The 17,833-nt window shown below is 47.1% G+C and overlaps 1 long non-coding RNA gene and 1 pseudogene across 2 annotated transcripts in view; one reads left to right on the top strand and one right to left on the bottom strand.

Annotated features, from left to right (window-relative positions):
* LOC147019447 (uncharacterized) overlaps positions 1-7,602 on the top strand; it is a 45,663-nt gene extending 38,061 nt beyond the window's left edge. For both annotated transcript variants that reach the window (XR_015061413.1, XR_015061412.1), the window contains exon 4: positions 7,477-7,602. This is a non-coding gene — a long non-coding RNA (uncharacterized LOC147019447). The remainder of the gene's footprint in view (positions 1-7,476) is intronic.
* A 4,448-nt stretch (positions 7,603-12,050) lies between these two features.
* Positions 12,051-17,833, bottom strand: part of LOC147019446 (uncharacterized) — a 30,112-nt pseudogene continuing 24,329 nt past the window's right edge.

Below are 17,833 nucleotides of genomic sequence, written 5' to 3'. Positions count from 1 at the left end.
CTTAACCGTTACCAAAATTGAAGACAGGATTGAAATTGACTTTAAAACGAGCGCGTAATGCCGTGTGTTACAATCCCCCTCATTAGAATAATCTTCAGTTCAGCCTCAGATACGACACCTGACATAAATCTCATAAAACATCCGATTTTTACCAGAATTTCGACAACCGAGTGTTAAGCATACATAGCCATTACCAAAAGTGAAAACAGAATTGCGATCCGAGTTAAAACGAACTCATAACGTCGACCGAAGCAAAAATCATTTCTCCACGCAATTATTAACCTCCGCCATCGAAGATCGGAGGTTACTGTTTTCACCCCTTCCTGTTTGTTTGTTTGGTTGTGAACAGTATTACGGAAAAACTCCTCGACAGATTTCGACGAAACTTGGTGGGGTGGGGTTAGGTATGGTCCAAGGATCATGCCATTAGATTTTGGACTTGGTCCCCCCCCCCAAAAAAATAATTGAGAATTTTTTTTTTGCATTTTTACATGTTTTAAGTGATTTCCAACCCCCCCCCCACCCCCCCAAAAAAATATGTAAGAGAAAAAAAAAATTTGCAACTTTTTTTCAAAAAAATTTCGATTTTTTTTTTTGGGCATTTCTACATGCATGTCAATCTAGTTTAGTTTATTCAATCGTGGTTCAGTAGAGTCTGATCCGTTTTGACCTACAATGAATAGGATATCAGGTTCACTTTAGTTATCCAGCAGTATTGGTGGCGGAGGTTTTGCACTCTACCGAGTGCTCCCCCTCTAGTTTAATATTATTTTATCAAAGTCACAAAACCGTAATATTCGGCCATCCACCAACAATCTTTACATAATCCGACGGCTTAACGAGTCAGGCATGCGACGATAACCTTTATTGAGATTAAAAAATGACTTTTAAACACCATCTTTATCGAAAACAACGTCAGCGCGCACACGCAAAACCTTTACGTGACTCAACACCGCGTCTGCTCGAGCGCGCTACACCACGTGACGAGCTGTGACGCGGCGAGTGAAATATTTTTTATACAATCTTAAAACGTCTCCAAAACATCCGATTTTTACCAGAATTTCGACACACGAGTTTTGAGCGTCCTAAGCGATCGCAAAAACCGAAGACAAAATTAAAATCGAAGTTAAAACGAACTCTTAACGTTGACCGAAGCAAAAATACTCCATTTCTCCACATGAATTGACGGAATCATGTTTGACCTCACTGTGACCTTGACCTTTGACCCATTTTGACCAAAATCTAATCAGCGCTAGCCATCACCCTCCTGAATCAAGTGGTGTAATTTGACATTGGTAGCTTCTTCCGTTCTCGAGTTATCGTGCCTACAAACAAACACACACTCAAACACACAAACACACACACAAACAGAGGACGGAAGTCATCAATATACTGACGAAATCTTTAGATTTCGTAAGTAAAAAACCCGGTAAATCTTCAACAAATCAAAGGAAGGTGTTTACAATGTTTAAATACCGTACATGATTTTAAAAGCTTTGATGCACTCGGTGTCTCGGCTAAACATGAAACAGGAACAGTGGAACGTGTGACGTCAAGACGTACGAGGAAGTGCATTAAGTTTTAACTTTTAACCCTCAGTATCTGAGCTCATCGGCTCCGTACAAGCAATCGCGATGTTCTTTGCCCTCGTGGCTGCTTTTAAAGTAATTGCCAATGAGTTATTCATATGAACCAGGTGTGTGTTCGAGACCCTGTGCTGAGTCGGTGATCCATGATAGCGATACCTGTATGATCATACCGGTACGGCGGTGGCAATGGATTCTGACCTGTGCCGGTTACTCACACTGATCTCGTTTTAAAACAAAATCATTTGTAAAAGAAGTTGAAGTTGCAAGTGAAATAACCGTTCTTATCATCTTGGGGGGGCGGGGGGGGTGGTTGATCATTACATTATATAAGATGCTCGTGATGACTGGTTACAGTAAATGGATTCACTAATTGATTAATATGCCCATCAACATGGACACACCAAACTCATCGGTGGTGAAATACGGGATTCAAAGATGACAGAATAACTTGGAATAATTAACAGCAAAGTAGATACGAACAGCCACGCACAGCCGGTGTGAAGACGAGGACCGCCTTACCGGGACCACGGAAATCGGATGCAAGGACCCACGTTTGCAATGCGTACCTGATTCCACTGGTAAGGCCTTTCATAAAAGTGCATCTCCTGCGGCTCCCTTGGTTGCTTTCTAAAAAACAGTCTAATGACGACGAAGACGACGTGTCAGTAACATTCAAGGGCACACTCACAATAATTACGATTTACATGAAGTTATTTCAAGTTATTTCAAGTTTCAAGAAATCAATATGAAAGACGTGATCCTTTCTCATCAAGAAAAAAATTAAAATATGACAATTTTTGTCCGACTCATGAAACAACCCAAGGAAACGTCATCTGAGAGTCCGAATGCTTAAACAGTTTTACTCTTGAATCGGCCATTAAAGTCTGTTATAAGAACGACTTGAACGGTCCATTTAATCACACCCCGACCGTGGGGTCCGACCGAGGAAAGTTTTAGGCCCAAGTTTTTCATGAACCAACTGGACTGGAGCAGATTTCGGCAGGAATTTATAATTTGTTCATGGTGCCGGCGATAACTCGCCTGCTCTTCGTGAAATCACTGTGGGATCTTTAATACGCACCAACTATTGCAAGCAGACAGGACACCCGGCTTAACATCCATCCAAGGGGATGGCACACATGGTGATGCAACTCCCTCCCTGTGAAGCACCAATCTGACAGCTTGAAGTCATGTCGGGAATTGAACCAAAGACGGTTCAAAGGTAAATATGCTTCCTGTGCACCGTCCCATTGGACAGTGTGTGTATTTTTAATTTTTAGTTTTCCTAAGTTTCAAAAAACAATGACTTGATCTAATTTTGTTTTTTGATTTTCTACTTTACATCATCAAGTGAAAACAAAATACATTTGTTTGTTCCATCTTCGGGTGGAGTGGGGGGAGGGGTTGGGATTTCCCCGTGTTAGGGTTGGACATGAGGATGAAGGACAGGCATAGTAATGGCTTTGGCATTCTTAATATGGAACAACCAAACGAGTGTCTTGGTGAGCGAGGTTATTTTAGGATTACAACATTTGATAAAAGTCTGATCACGTGAAAGGTACAAATTGCATTCAAATTTGGTCTGTTTAGCATTCCCTTGTGAGCCCAATTGTTCGGAATGCCAGTTCAAATCCCACATAGTCCGCCGTTTGTCCAGGGTGTCGATCAACGTCCTTGTCCTGCGTGTGATAATGTACAAGCACCTACTCCAGCACTTGCCCAATTTGTACAAACACAAGGCGTTAACGGTTAGCTTTTCCCACTGCCAGATAATTGAATGAACGCCCTGAGAGCAGCAATGAGGTGGAATGTTGAAAACAGTTTTCAAGACTCTGCTTCGAAGGATTTTTTTTTTTTTGGTGAATCAGGCTGTGGTGAATTTGAATTTTTTGTAATAATTGCCATCTTTGTGGTCGTGGAAGAAGCAAAAAGCTGAGAATGGAACACTCACTGCAGCAAGCTGTCACGAGTACATTTCTGCAGTCTGCGGATGGCCGCGGGTCCCCACTGACTCCGATCGTCGTCATTCTTCAGCATGATGGCGATGGCCTTACGGACCGCGTTTATCTGCAGCACAAGTGTTCATTCGATTAAGTCACAGGTGGAAAAAGAATTAAATTTTTCTCATCTGGCCGCATGATGCTGATACGCACACGATGCGAGATCTTTGGTGAACATGCCTGTTTCTGTTTGTATGGGGCTCGCCCTTCACAAGGCCAAAGGCCGACTCCAGGTGTGGACTCCAGGTGTGACCTTACATAAAGGAACCGTCTATATAACGTGTTTTACAAGTTCATTTATCGGAGTAGTCCAGGCCCTGAAGGATTAACAATCACACAATGCTTGGGAGACTTAAATCGACATCACTGGCCTGCAGATCTTCCTCATTAAGAAAATGGCAGCAACAATTCATTAGTCACTGCAAATCAAAAGAAAACCGATTTTAAAAAAGATTATATATATATAGTAAACCCTTCAATACCAAGGGTTTGAATATCATGGGTTTTGAGCAATCACAGCAACCTCGATGTACCGATTTAGTTATCGCGGGGTTTAATTTTGACTAGTCGTGGTTATTGAACTGAGCTGTGATGGTTATCTCGCACCACGAGGCTTTCACACCAATAATAGAATGACGCAGAAGTGTAAAACATAGACAAAAGTTATTCTTTTAATTTTATCTATTTACTGGTTACTGAAGCTGTTGAATGATTTGTCAAAGAAGCACATCACCAGATTACAAAAGAACAACAATTTTAGACATTAATAGGAGGGGAATGGGAGGGTGAAGGTGGCAAGTTTAATCTGCTTTAACAGAGCATGAGACTTCATTGAAAGCAATTTATATATATTTTACATGTTTACTTCAATTGTGATGCATTTCTTTTTGGTTGCAATTGACCTTCTATATTTTCTCGAAGTCGAAGAACCAAACACCCCGATTCCCATAGGAAATTGGTTTTAATGATCGTGGTTTTGGATATCGGAGGAGCTCGTTGTGAGCCAACGTCGATCCATATCTCGTGCCCAACTGTGTTTGCAGACGTCCTCCTGCAGTTGGGTTACTTTTTTGAGGAGGTTGGTGGCAGGATTTGCACTGCAGCTATCGTGAACACTTCACTCCGCAAAACACAAGAAAACCAGAAAAAAAATTGAAAACCCACTCCGTTGGAGTACCTACCTCCTGTGCAGCTACTCTCTGCAGGGCAGTTCATGGGATGATGCGATTGGGGCAAAGCTATCAGGATCCCCACTCTTTGATGATAGGAGGAAACCACAGGGTAACCTTCCCAGGACAGATTGCGTTAGTGTGCGTCAGGATGGTGCTGAGGTGTCGTCCACGAGACGGCGGTCTCTTCGAGTGGGTGCCTGGAATGTCCTATCCCTAAGAGGAGATGATCACCTGTCTCTGTTATCATCTGAGCTGGTCTCTGTACATGCTCCGAATGAGGCGAGTGATCTCACCATGAAGGATGCATTCTATGGCACACTCGAGTCTGCAGTTAATCAGTGCCCCAGGCGAGATACACTTCTAGTCTTGGGGGATTTCAATGCATCGACTGGAACTGATAGGGATGGTTATGAGACATGTGTTGGTCCCCATGAGTCTGGAACTGTGAACCTGAATAGCACTAAGTTCCTTGACTTTGCAAGAAGTCATGGACTTCGGGTGGCTGGTCCATGGTTTCAGCGACCACAGGCTCATCGCTGGACTTGGTCAATCTCCTTTGCCACACCACCAGCATTGGAATACCATGTGCTCCTTGGTGGTCGCTGGAGGATGATCCAGAACTCCAGGGTCCACTGGAGTGCTCAGTTCCTCAATACCGACGACAGGCTTGTGGTTGCAACTCTGACGACGCAGCTAAAATCCAGGAGAATGGTACCATCCCAGCCTAGGCTGGATGTTGGCAAGTTCAAGTATGAGAGGGTAGCTTGAGGAGTTTGCAAACAAGGTGAGCAGGGATTTGGGGGGTCTGAGTGCTTTGGGGAATCCTGAAGAGTTGTGGAGTGCCTTCAAGACCACCGTCCTTGATGTTGCTGGTGGATGTCTTGGAACTAACCGTCGGGCAAAGAAGAATTTTGTCTCTCAAGGGACACTGGATACCATTGCCCAGAGTCGCAGGGCCAGACTGAATGGCAGAGGTGAGCTGTTCAGGGAGTTGAGGTGTAAAACTGTACGTGTGCTAGGGGTGGACAAGGAGGCCTATGTGCGAGGAATCTGTGAGGGGGTAGAGCATCACCTGTGGTCAAGTGATTCTCATCCTGCCTACAAGGGAGTTTACACATTGCGTTTGTCCAAGCCCGTCCCTCGGTGTACAGCAGTCAGAGCGGAGGGTGGAGGGCCCTTGATGGAGGAATCCGAAGTGAAGGCCCGCTGGGCCGGTGACTGAGTGGCTGTACCAGGCTGATCCACAAACTGTTCAGTTGGATGTCAAGGGTGTTATTATGTCGATTGCTGCCCCTCCAATCAACTGTGATCCACCTTCATTTGTGGAAACACAGGCTGCGGTGAGCCGGTTGAAATGGGGTAAAGCTCTTGGGATCTGTGGAAACCATGCTGAACTTCTCCAAAGTTGGTGGAAATGCTGCACTTGTGTCTTTGCATGCAGTTGTGTACTCTGCCTGGAACACAGGCATCATTCCAACGGAATGGAAGAGGGGCCTTGTTGTCCCCCTCTGGAAAGGGAAGGGTGATCGCCAGGACTGCAACAGCTTCCGAGGGGTGATGCTGCTCTCAGCACTGGGTAAGGTCTTTGCCCGGATAATTCTTGATCAAGTTCACCACCATCTGCTTGAGCACCAGCATCCAGAGCAATCAGGCTTTACACCAGAAGTCAACGATTGACTATGTCCTTGCCATTTAGGCCATGGGCTAGATCGGGCCACCGTGCCCCCCCTCCCCCACCTCCCAACAAAACTATGTTTTTTTGAAGTGTCTGGATATGCTGAATATGAATTTGAATGTTAACATTGAAAATATTGGGATGCACTACCTCTTTTAGCCTCATGAAAAGGGGTACCCTCAAAAATGAATTTTTGTCATTTGTGCCAAAAGCGATTTCCGTACCCAATCAGAATGGCTTCAAGACGACCCATGACACTGTCAGACTGCACATATTATGGTTTATATGAAACATAATCTCATGCTGGTTCTATGTATGTGTCTAAAATTAATATATCCAAGAGCTTATATAACATGTTGAGTACATGTACTGTATCGTCTTATAAACTGCCCATTACTGTGTTGTAGAGTTTTCAATAAAGCTTATTTTATCCTGTTTCTTGTTATATATCCTGCTAATTAACCATGAGGTGACATGCCAATGCCAACTGCATTCCACTTGATGCCAAAATGGGTCCAATATCTTGGATACCCGCAATGTTATCACATCCTAGATTGCATATGGTTAATCTCATTGTGTTTGTTAACTATGACCAGAACCTCCATCGAGGTCAATACCTGACACAGAAATGACTTGGTGCTGAAGAGAAAGCTTGATTTCTCATGAACAAAGATATCCATATTGAAATTGGTATTGTGCGAGTTTTTTTTTCCTCCACATAATTATATTTTTCATGTGCAGAATATGGCCATTGGAGCAGTAGTACAGACACCTCCCCCTCAAGGATCTTCAACAACAAATATTCATTTGCAGATTACTTAAGAATTATTCCCATCATTTACATTGAAGCCAACAGGTTAGTTAAGATACAATTCATTTATTTTGACATTAACATCAAATATGTAGTTAAGTTTTCTCTTTTAGGTCAAAGACAATCACTTAAGTCAATTATGAATAGCAAAATAACTATCAATTTTAAATTTAATCACAGATATGACATTTTAAATTTTTTTAATGTTGGCTTTCTTATCTATTTTCAGGTTCACAGAGGCTGAGTGCAACCATGCAAAGTGATGTCTGACCCAATGCACTCATCAGAACGTCAAGAGAAAGAAGGCCCCCCTAACCAAACGCTTGAAGGATGGTGGCAGTGGAGGCCAAGGGACAAGGCCAAAGTCCAGGTGCATCATACACATCCCTGGGCTTCAGTATGGACCTCTTGTGGCATTATCAATAAGTGCAGAATCCGATGAAAGACTTGCCAGGTTGAAGGACATACGTGACAGGAGACTGTCTCAGCCATTAGAATCTGTTCACCGAATGACTGCTACCTGTGACCTCATACCAAACACCATTACTGAAGGTGATGGATATCACAGAGAATGTTACCAAAGATTCACTATGAATCTCAATCGACTTTCCAGTCATTATGATCCATCTGAACCATCATGTTCCAAGTTAAGTCGGAGGGGCTCAGCTGGTGACAAGGTACTATTCTCACCTGATTGTATATTCTTCCACTCGATGGAACGGAAGAAAGTGAAAGTCAAAGGGGCATGGACTACTGAGGGCTTAAGTCAGTTTGAGTTTGATGGATGGAGAACGGTGCTCAAAACTGCTGAGGACAAATTAGATGAGAAGTTGCTGATCAGAATTAGAGGCCATGATTTGTTTGCTACAGAAGCTAAATACCACAAATCCTGCAGGGTCCAATACACACAAAATGCAGACAAATGGAGAAGTACAAGCATAGAAGACAAGGAGCAACAAATCAAACTAGCAGAGGCACAGAGTGAGGCATTTGGTGATGTATGCCAAGTAATTGACAGGGATATCATCATCAGCAAGAATATGATGAAACACAAATTTCAGAGCTAACTGAAATTTATATCTCTCACCTGAAATGCACCAACTTCCCCAATCCCAAATTTCGTGGAGAAAACCTCAAAAGCTGGAAAAACATGACAATTACAAGGACAGACTGGCCTTCTGCACACTAAACAGAAGAGGCAACTTCCAGTCTTACATTGTCTACAGGTCTCACCGTGACATTAGTGACACAGTTCGATGTGCATATGAACTTGGTTCTCGGGACATGATCCAGGATGTTGGAAATTACCTACGTCAAGTGATTCTGGAGAGCTTCGCAAAAGCTGATGACTTGAAATGGCTTCCATCTGCCCAGGACCTTGGTAACATGACAGCTGTAATTCCATCACAATTGGAAAAAAAAAAAAATTGAATCACCTGATATCAGGCAAACCAACTCCTCACACGTCGAAAGTGCACAGGCTCGTGAATTCAATTGGGCAAGATATTTGTCGTGCAGCATCGAATGGGGAATGGAAACTCACCGAAGCACATGCTCATATGCATGACACTTCGTCACCTTTTCAGGAGCGAAAAATTGATAACCTTGCTGAACCGAATGGGACACTCAGAAAACTACTCATTCTCACTAGAGTTGGAAACTGCCCTTGCTCAGGCTATTGCTGAAACATCAAGTCTGCTGTCAACGCAAATCATTCGATCACCAGGGGCCCCTTCCATTTTCCACTCTGAATTTGATAATTTTGACCAGTTACTGAACAACCTCACTGGAATGGTCTCAATCCACACTGCACATGGCATCATGCTACAGGACACAGAAGGAAAAGCTGGAGAATCAGGAGAGTGAACTACCAGGTTGGGATATGGACGAAGGCCCACATTGCCAACCCTGATATCCCTGATGCTGGTGACGGACACGGTTGGGCACTTGTCAACCAAAAACTGGAGCCTCTCTGGTATGAGGGGTGTGTTCTCCCAAAGCAGTTGACAGATATTGCTGAATCAGTGAACACCAGTGATGATGGAGATGATTAATCAGATGACTATGACAGCATACCAGAGGAACAGGAGTACTTACCTGGTGACAGCTCGGAGTCTGACCAAAATTTAAGAACATAGCTGAACCATTAGCTGTTGAGATTGATTGAAATGGATGACAGTAAAATCTCATGATATTGTTACTTACCTGATGAATACAATGAAACTGTATGATCATGATAATATATCAACAGAAATATCTTGAAATATAGATATGAAAGATATACTGTGTTATCACTTGGGAAAAGGAACAATGTAACAGACTGTTATTACCGACTACAGTATATGTAAATATAATGTTGGTTTCAATCATTGTTTGTAATCAGAATTTGGGAAATAAGTATGAATGTAGCACATTTATATGTATTGTAAAATACATTACTATATTATTGAGAGTGGGAAAGAATATACCAGCGATATTAACATGAATAATGTTCTCAGCAATTTATTTTATTTTTAAAACCCAACCCTGCTTTTGATTTTGTGAATACCGTTCTGTTGTTTATAGTGTGACAACATCATGTGTGTTCATGTTATCTGGATTAAATTGTATTTGGATACGATATATAATATTATATATGGATAACAAATTAAGTCAAATTCTTATTCTGTACTATTTGGCAGAAGAAAAAAAAATGTCTTAAAAATAAGCTTTATTGAAACTTCTACAACACAGTAATGAACGGTTAATAAGACGATACAGTACATGTACTCAACATGTTATATAAGCTCTTGGATATATTAATTTTAGACACATACATGGAACCAGCATGAGATTATGTTTCATAGAAGCCATAATATGTGTTGTCTGACAGTGTCATGGGTCGTCAAGAAGCCATTCTGATTGGGTACGGAAATCGCTTTTGGCACAAATGACAAAAATTCATTTTTGAGGGTACCCCTTTTCATGAGGCTAAAAGAGGTAGCGCATCCCAATATTTTCAATGTTAACATTCAAATTCGTATTCAGCATATCCAGACACTTCAAAAAAACATAGTTTTGTTAGGAGGTGGGGGTGGGGGGGGGGGTGCACGGTGGCCCAATCTAGCCCATGGCCTAATTCAGGTCCTCACTGAATGCAGATGAGAGTTTCAGCAGGGGCTGCTTGCAGCCGATGTTGATCTCTGCAAAGCGTTTGATTCAGTGAATCGGGATGCCCTCTAGAGGATTCTTGGTCTTTTAGGGTGCCACCAAAACTGATCGATCTGATGTCTGAACGATACTCTGGGACTGAGAGTGCTGTGAGATGTGGTGGTACCATCTCTGACTTATTTCTAGTTGTTACTGGAGTTCATCAGGGGTGTGTACTGGCCCCCACACTTTTCAGCACTTGTATGGACTGGATTCTGGGGAGGATGTCAGAGAGATCAGGCTGTGGTGCATCATTGGGAATGTCAATATCTCTGACCTTGATTTTGCAGATGATGCAGTCATATTTGCGGAGACTCTGGATATCCTTTTGGGGGCCCTCGAGGTGCTGAATGAGGAGTCAGAGCCGCTGGGATTACAGGTTTCTTGGTCAAAACCAAGATCCAGGCTTTCAATGACATCTTGGATGCCACAATCTTGTCTGTACCTGCTTGTGGTGAGGATGTTGAGGCCACGGATTCACTTACCTTGGCAGTGATATTCATGTCTCTGCTGGCTGCGAGCCAAAGATTAATAGACATCTGGATCGGGACTGGCGAGTTATGGATTCACTGGATCATGGGGTGTGGCGCTGTTGGTACCTGTACAGGATGGATTCTGACCAGGTATCTGAGATGGAGATTAATTCCTTTGGTGCCAGATCTCTTCGGAGAATCCTTGGCTATCGGTCGTCGGACTTTGTGTCCAACGAGCGGTTGCTGAGAGAGACTCAAATGAGATTTGTTACCTGCATAGTCCGTGAGCATCAGCTGCGGCTGTATAGACATGTGGCTCGTTTTCCTGACGCTGATCCTGCTCACCAGATTCTCTCAGCGAGGGAGCCTCGTGAGTGGAGGAGGCCAATGGGCCAACCACGTGCCTCGTGGTTGCAGCATGTTGATCAGCATCTCAAGGAAATGGGAATGGTTCAGGCATCTGCCTGATGGAGGCCGCTGGAGTCCCGGCGGAAAGTGAACGCAACGACGCGCTGCTCTGACACATGCTCCCATACCTGACCTGATTTGAATATCACAGCATTTTCCAGGACCATAACCCCCACAATATTTAAGGGCTTACTGGACAGTGTTCAAAATCACAACAAATTAATCATAAATAAACATCTTATTGCTGCCACGGCCAAGGTCCCCAACACACCTTTTACCCCCAGAACAGAGCGTTCTCTGCAGCACATGGACTGCTCTCCCACCAAGGTTGACAAATTCCTCGCCGACCTTTACAGCGACACTGCAACCAATCCTTCCACTCCAGCCTCATCTCTTTCCTCACTCTTCCCCAGCTTTCATCTTGAGAAGTTACGTCACCCACATTCACAAGAAGGGTTCCAAGTGGGATCAACTCAACGATATGAGGGGAGAAGGCGAACCAGTCGAAGAAGAGTGATGGACTCTATCATTACAGGAAACCATAGGTGCTATCTCTTCTCAAAACCAAGTTGCTTCTTTTAAACCAACAGTGGAAGTTTGAAATAATCTCAAACAAGACATCAGAATCATCTCTTCTCACCTTTTCTTGAGCTTTCAATACTTTGCGACACCCAGTGTTACTTTCCAACCTTCTGCATTATTCAAGGACCTTTCCTTGAATGGTCATAAGATTTTATTTTTGCACAAACAACTGGCTCGCCTTAATGGGACTCTGTTTCAGGATCTTCCCCTTGAGGCTGGTTTCCTGCATGGTAGCATTTTCGGACCAATCTCTTATTCTTGGTCTGCATCCCTGTTCTTCATTGCGCAGCCCATGAGCCACTGGTGGCCCCTGGTGGCCTAAAGTGTAGCTGATAATACACAAATGGGAAAACACCCACATCATAATCTGCCATAAATGCTATCAAGTTGCCTCAATGGGTTCAAATGAGCGTTCCAATGCGATGCATAAAAGTCTCTCACCTGGTTAACTCTCACCTAATTAACCACCTGAGTTTCTAGCCAAACCTGTCCTCAAATGCAGAACTTGCTGTCCCTTAAAAATTTACACTCCCTCATCAATGACAGTTTACAAATCCGTCACTCAATCTCATGCTTTTTCGTATTCCTCCTTCCTTTGTAAAACACAGATTTTGCATCGAAACGAAGAACGACAAGAAAATGATCCGAAAAATAAAAACGCCCCTCCGTACCCTCATCCCTCTGTTCCCTCATTTGTGGAACGGTGTTTGTGTTTGCGTGTACAAAGTAACATATTGTTGCGGATTCGCGCCCGCCGGCGTGCGAACGGCCACGTAACTCGAATCGCGGCACGTCGCCCACCGGACGGACAATCCCGTCGTGACCCTCTAGGACTAACGCCGGGAACTAGTCACGGGTGGGCCTTTCGGCCTCACCACGATCGTGCCAATCGGCCCCCCGCGTGGGATAGGGTTGCTCGCCAAATTCGACCTACCGAAGTACCCACACGGAGGGTAGACCGGTCGATCGCACCTCGCCGCAGGTCGACTTCGGACACGGGCCACTTTAAGCGACCCGTTCCGTACTATCGGGATAACCGAGCGGTGTTATCGTCAACCTGGACGGTTCGATTAATTATCGGGCGTTTTAGCCCACGACCAACCCTTTACGTGAAGTAAGATGGAGATTCAATTAGAGAAAAGACGAAGCGAAACGGGAGGAACAGTTCAACATAAAGCACATTTATTCCGCGGCAAACGGAAAGCACACATATACAATTATACACCAAAAGCAAATGTAAAAGAAGAAGAGACACACAATAATGCACAAAAAGCAAATGTAAAAGCAAAACACAATGCAGATCTACCACCGACTACCGAGCACACGGCAACACTTATACAGTTTTACTTCACAGACGGCGCCGACAACACATATACTCAAAGCAAAAGAAAAAGGGACCACCCTCCACTATGAGGGGGCAGACGGGCCTGGGGGCCGAGACCGCGTCGAGCCTACCCGTCTGGTGATGAGCCGCAAAATGGCGGTGGCGCCCCGACTCCGCGGGCCTCGCTGGGACTGCCTGGTATGAGGTGGGAACGGGGCCCCCTTCTTGCACTATCTCAGCGCGGGGGGGGGGGGGAAACAGGAGGGGGTTGTTGATGCTCGGGGGAAGGAGGATATCTCGCTGGCTCGGGTCCCGCGACGAGCGTCTCCACCGCGACCTCGGTCGCGTTACCGGCCTCTCCTCTCCGCAGCTCCCCGACTCTGACACGAGCGCCCCCTCGACTGCCTTCGCCGCCACCACCTCTCCAACTCTCCACAGCTCCGTCCAACTGCTTTCTCCGACTCTTCTCTTCACTGACTTCCCAACTCAACTCTTCAACTCCACTTGACTGACTCAACTACGAGCGAACGCGGCCCTTTATAGCCCCCGTGGCTTCGCTCCTTCACCTTTGACCCTTTACCTCTGGCTGGCTCCCCATTGGACAGAGGAAAAGTGGGCGTGAATGCTTTTTGATCCATGAATCTGCATATTGCGATATTACTCCGATGCACCTGGAGGCGGGGCCAAATCGCCCCATGCTCGCTGATAGGACGGAACAGAAGTGGGCGTGAGTCGTTTTTGATCCGATTTCTTCGGAAAGGCTGGTGTTTCTGCACCCGCTGCTCGGTGCGCGCCCTGCACGGGTCCAGTATCGGTGCCCACAAGCGGCGCGGGAATGACGGTGATGCGATGGTTGCGAGGGCGAGTTGTGACGGTAAAGGTCGTGGCTGTTGTTGTGAAGCGGCGTTGCGGTTGGTGGTTGTTGTGTGATGGCTGTTGAGACGTGGTTGGTGGTGGTTGTGATGGTAGTAATGGCGGCTGGTCCAAAATAAAGATAGTAAAAGAAAAACGGCTATCTCGAGGGGTCGCAGCCCGAATGAATGACATTTATTCCCTGAAAACAACGGGTTTGGGCCTAACTACACATATACTGACAGAGATATCTCACCTCAGGGACCTGAATGGTGGTTTGCGAATTTCGTCAACCACAACACTACCCCCTCCCCTTTTTACAGACTCGTCCCGAGTCGTCAAATTTTTGTGTGCCATCATGTGTAGTTTTCCCCGAGTACATTTTACCTACGGATCCCTGAGTGCGACATTCATGGTATTCGTGTCCCCAAAATAAATAACCTGAGGGCTGAGTAACTACCTAAACAAACCCACTCACACGGACGACTTAAATAAAATTGCCGGCGCTAAGACAGACATGCCGGGGGCGCACTCATATTTACAGCACATCTTAACCTGAACTTACAAATTTTACACAAAACCATGGCCCAGGATCAATGAACTCTGCAAAAAGAAAGCAGTTAGCAGGGAGCCAGGCTGCTCGCATGCAGTCTCTGGCTCAAACAATGCAGGTGACAGGGAACGTGGCCGGCTGCTCACTCGCAGTCCAAGGCCTTCCCTTTTGAACTGAACGCAGTGAACCACAACGGTGCATGGGCTGCACAAACACAGTCTCCGTGCCAGCTCAAGTGGCACACGCAATGAGCACAACGAATGGATGGATGAATGGATGCACGCAAACACGGTGCACGGGCCGCCACTGCAGGCCCGTGTTGTAGCTGCCAACAGGGCAGTTCTCGCAGCTTGCAAACTGTTGCTTTCTGATCCTGGCGCACATGGCAATGAACAAGGGGGGGGCAAAGCAAAATTTGGACCGGGCTGGTGAACAGGGGCAGTGGGCATGGCATGGCAAAGGTGATCAGGCAAACACAGCCCACAGAACAAGGCCGCTGCAGGCAAACACAGCCGGCAGATGAACTGGCCGGCACAGGCCTTGCAGAAAACAGCTGCAGACAATCCGGCCGGTACTGGCCTTGCAGCACAGCAGCTGCAGCCGATCCAGCTGGCACAGGCCTTGCAGCAAAACAACAGCTGCCGATGAAGTGGGCCGGCCTTTGCCTTGCAGCAACGCAGCCAGCAGATGAAGCTGGCGAGCCTTTGCCGTTCAGTGGAGGTTGGTGGAGGGAGTGCGGTGGTGCTGGCCACTCGGAAGGCGGGCTCGGACCTACCCTATGGTCTCCCTCCCAACCTATCGCATTTGCCTGTCACTGTCTATACCCACTCCCTTAATTTGTCAAACCCCAATTTAGCCCCAACTTATTTTTTTATTATTTTAACTTCCCCACTATAAATCGTCCCCTAACCCCCTGTACTGTCCTTGTTCGGCTAACCTATCCTGTCACCTAGCCTACTCCCAATCCCTACGTTCCCTTCCCGGAGGGGAACAAGGGAGAGCTTGCGTCCTGTGTCGAGGCCCAACGAAGCCTCAGGATGGCCTCCCCAGAGTTCAGCGATCTATAACACAAAGTGGGTCCAGCGGCCCACAACGAGAGCGAGGGGATGGATGGTGCGGAGGGGTACACTTCCTAATCTACCCTATCCATTTAACTGTTAAACTACCCCGGGGCTTTCAACAAGCGCCTCTCGCTTAAACTATTGGTTCTAACAACCCAGATTCCCGTCGCCTGTGTTGGTGTCCTCACAATTTCGGGCCTCGCCCCCCAATTTTCTCTCCGTGCCCTCACACGGTCTCATGGCTGGGACACGTGGCTCCCTTTGGCAGGCACGACCCTCTGCCGAATCTCCGACAATGGCACCCCCGGGCACTACACTGCCTCCGAGCCCACCAACTCCCTAAACACCGGAGAGTGCCCCCCATGGCACCTCCCCTGAAACGCACACGTGGCAGGCTGGCTTCCCAGGCCCCTTTCCGAGGGTCACCCGTGCCCACAACACTGCCCACGCGGCTAATGGCGCCCCGGGCCCCCGCACCAAGCAGGCGCACCCGTGCCCACTACGCTATCCCGGCCCCCCATGGGCCCTTGGCCTACCACGGCCGACTAGCCTGGTGCCCGGGGTACCCACTCAGCGATACTCACCTTTCGCAGCCACGCTCCCAGCCCGTCAACAGGGCTCCTGCACCCCTCCAAACGGGTTTCGAGCCTACACTCCCACCAACAACAAAACAACCTCCATTTTTCAATTTGACTAACCCCCTAACTCACTTTATACTGACCCCGGGGTCCCTTGGGCGGGAGTCACTCCTCCCCCCAATCACTCATCGCACCATGCATTCCCCATTCGGTCCATACACACAGACCCGCTGGCCTCACTCACTCACTTCACTCACCAACAACTCTTCAACACACTCACGCTGAACTCTGCCATCCTTCTAACTACCTCCCCGAACTAACTCATGCTCCCACGTCGTCCCTTATACTATAGCACGTTCCATTTAACCTACGTAGCTAAGCTACGTCCCCACCACACATCCAAAGTCTGTCTCTGTCTCCAAAATAATCCCATACTCCATTTTCCCAACATAAATCTGACTAACAATCCCTCTAACTAATCCATTCCACGGACTCCATGAGGACTTACCCCTGCCCCATGAAGTCGGTCTAACTAAGCTAACCCTTCCCCCTAACTAGTTTCCATCCTGTGCCCTGGCCAGGGGGGTCTTCCACCCCTTGCCCGGGAATCCTGTGCACCCGAAAGTGAGGCTTGCTTTTTTTTTTTTCACATGCGCAGTACCAGCGCGGCAACTCACAGCTCGCGCACTTTGCACCTGCCCGTGACGTCATGCAGCTGCACGTGTACCTCGTCCCTCCTTGGACGGTACCATCCGGCAGGGATACCCCTCCTGCTGGATTCCAACCCCACGTGCAGCCATGACGTCACCGTGCGCATAAAAAAAAACACAAGCCCCACGTCTCGAGGGGTTCCCCACGCGAACACATGTGCTTTGCCCGTTGGAGCTTAACACACACGATCGCGTGGAGAACCCGTCCGGTCCAAATCCGAAATCCTGCCTAAACTTTGTCCGTCCGCGGGATCGGCAAATCCACCGCTGGCGTTTCCGGACCGGGACTTCACTCTCGCAAGCGAGCACGTGGGGGCCTCGTGCGTTGCACAGCACGGACCTCGTGCTCACTGCTGGGTGAACCCGGCACGGTCCCCGAAACAACTACAGCCGCTACTCGGCTTTCTTTCTTCTCATGTCGCCGTCTCCGTCGCCATTCAACACACGCACTCCCGCGCGTTACGACGCTAACACACCTCACCATTAAACTCACACCGGGAGACGCGGCTGCATGTTCACACATGCCCACCGACATCTCCCTTACATACCGCTCTCTCACACACACGGTCTCCCTTGCACTCGGCCGTTCACTCACGCATGCCATCTCCCTCGCACACGTGGCTCCACTCACTCGCGGCCTTCCACTCACTCGTGCCATTTCCCTCACACAAACCATACCACTCACACACGCGAGGGCACTCGCCCGCGGTGCCTCACTCATACTGGCCGTTTCACTCACACACACGGCGACACTCACACACGGTGCCTTATCCACACACGGCATGCTGGGAAGCACGCCCTTTGGCACACTTGCCACTACACCACTCACACGCGGGGGCACTCGCCCGCGGTGTCT

The sequence above is a fragment of the Eptatretus burgeri genome, chromosome 9 (genome assembly GCF_056783735.1).
Source record: "Eptatretus burgeri isolate ZD-2024b chromosome 9, Ebu_testis_v1, whole genome shotgun sequence".
Classification (NCBI taxonomy): Eukaryota; Metazoa; Chordata; class Myxini; order Myxiniformes; family Myxinidae; genus Eptatretus; species Eptatretus burgeri.
This window is presented reverse-complemented; position numbering and strand designations above follow the sequence as displayed.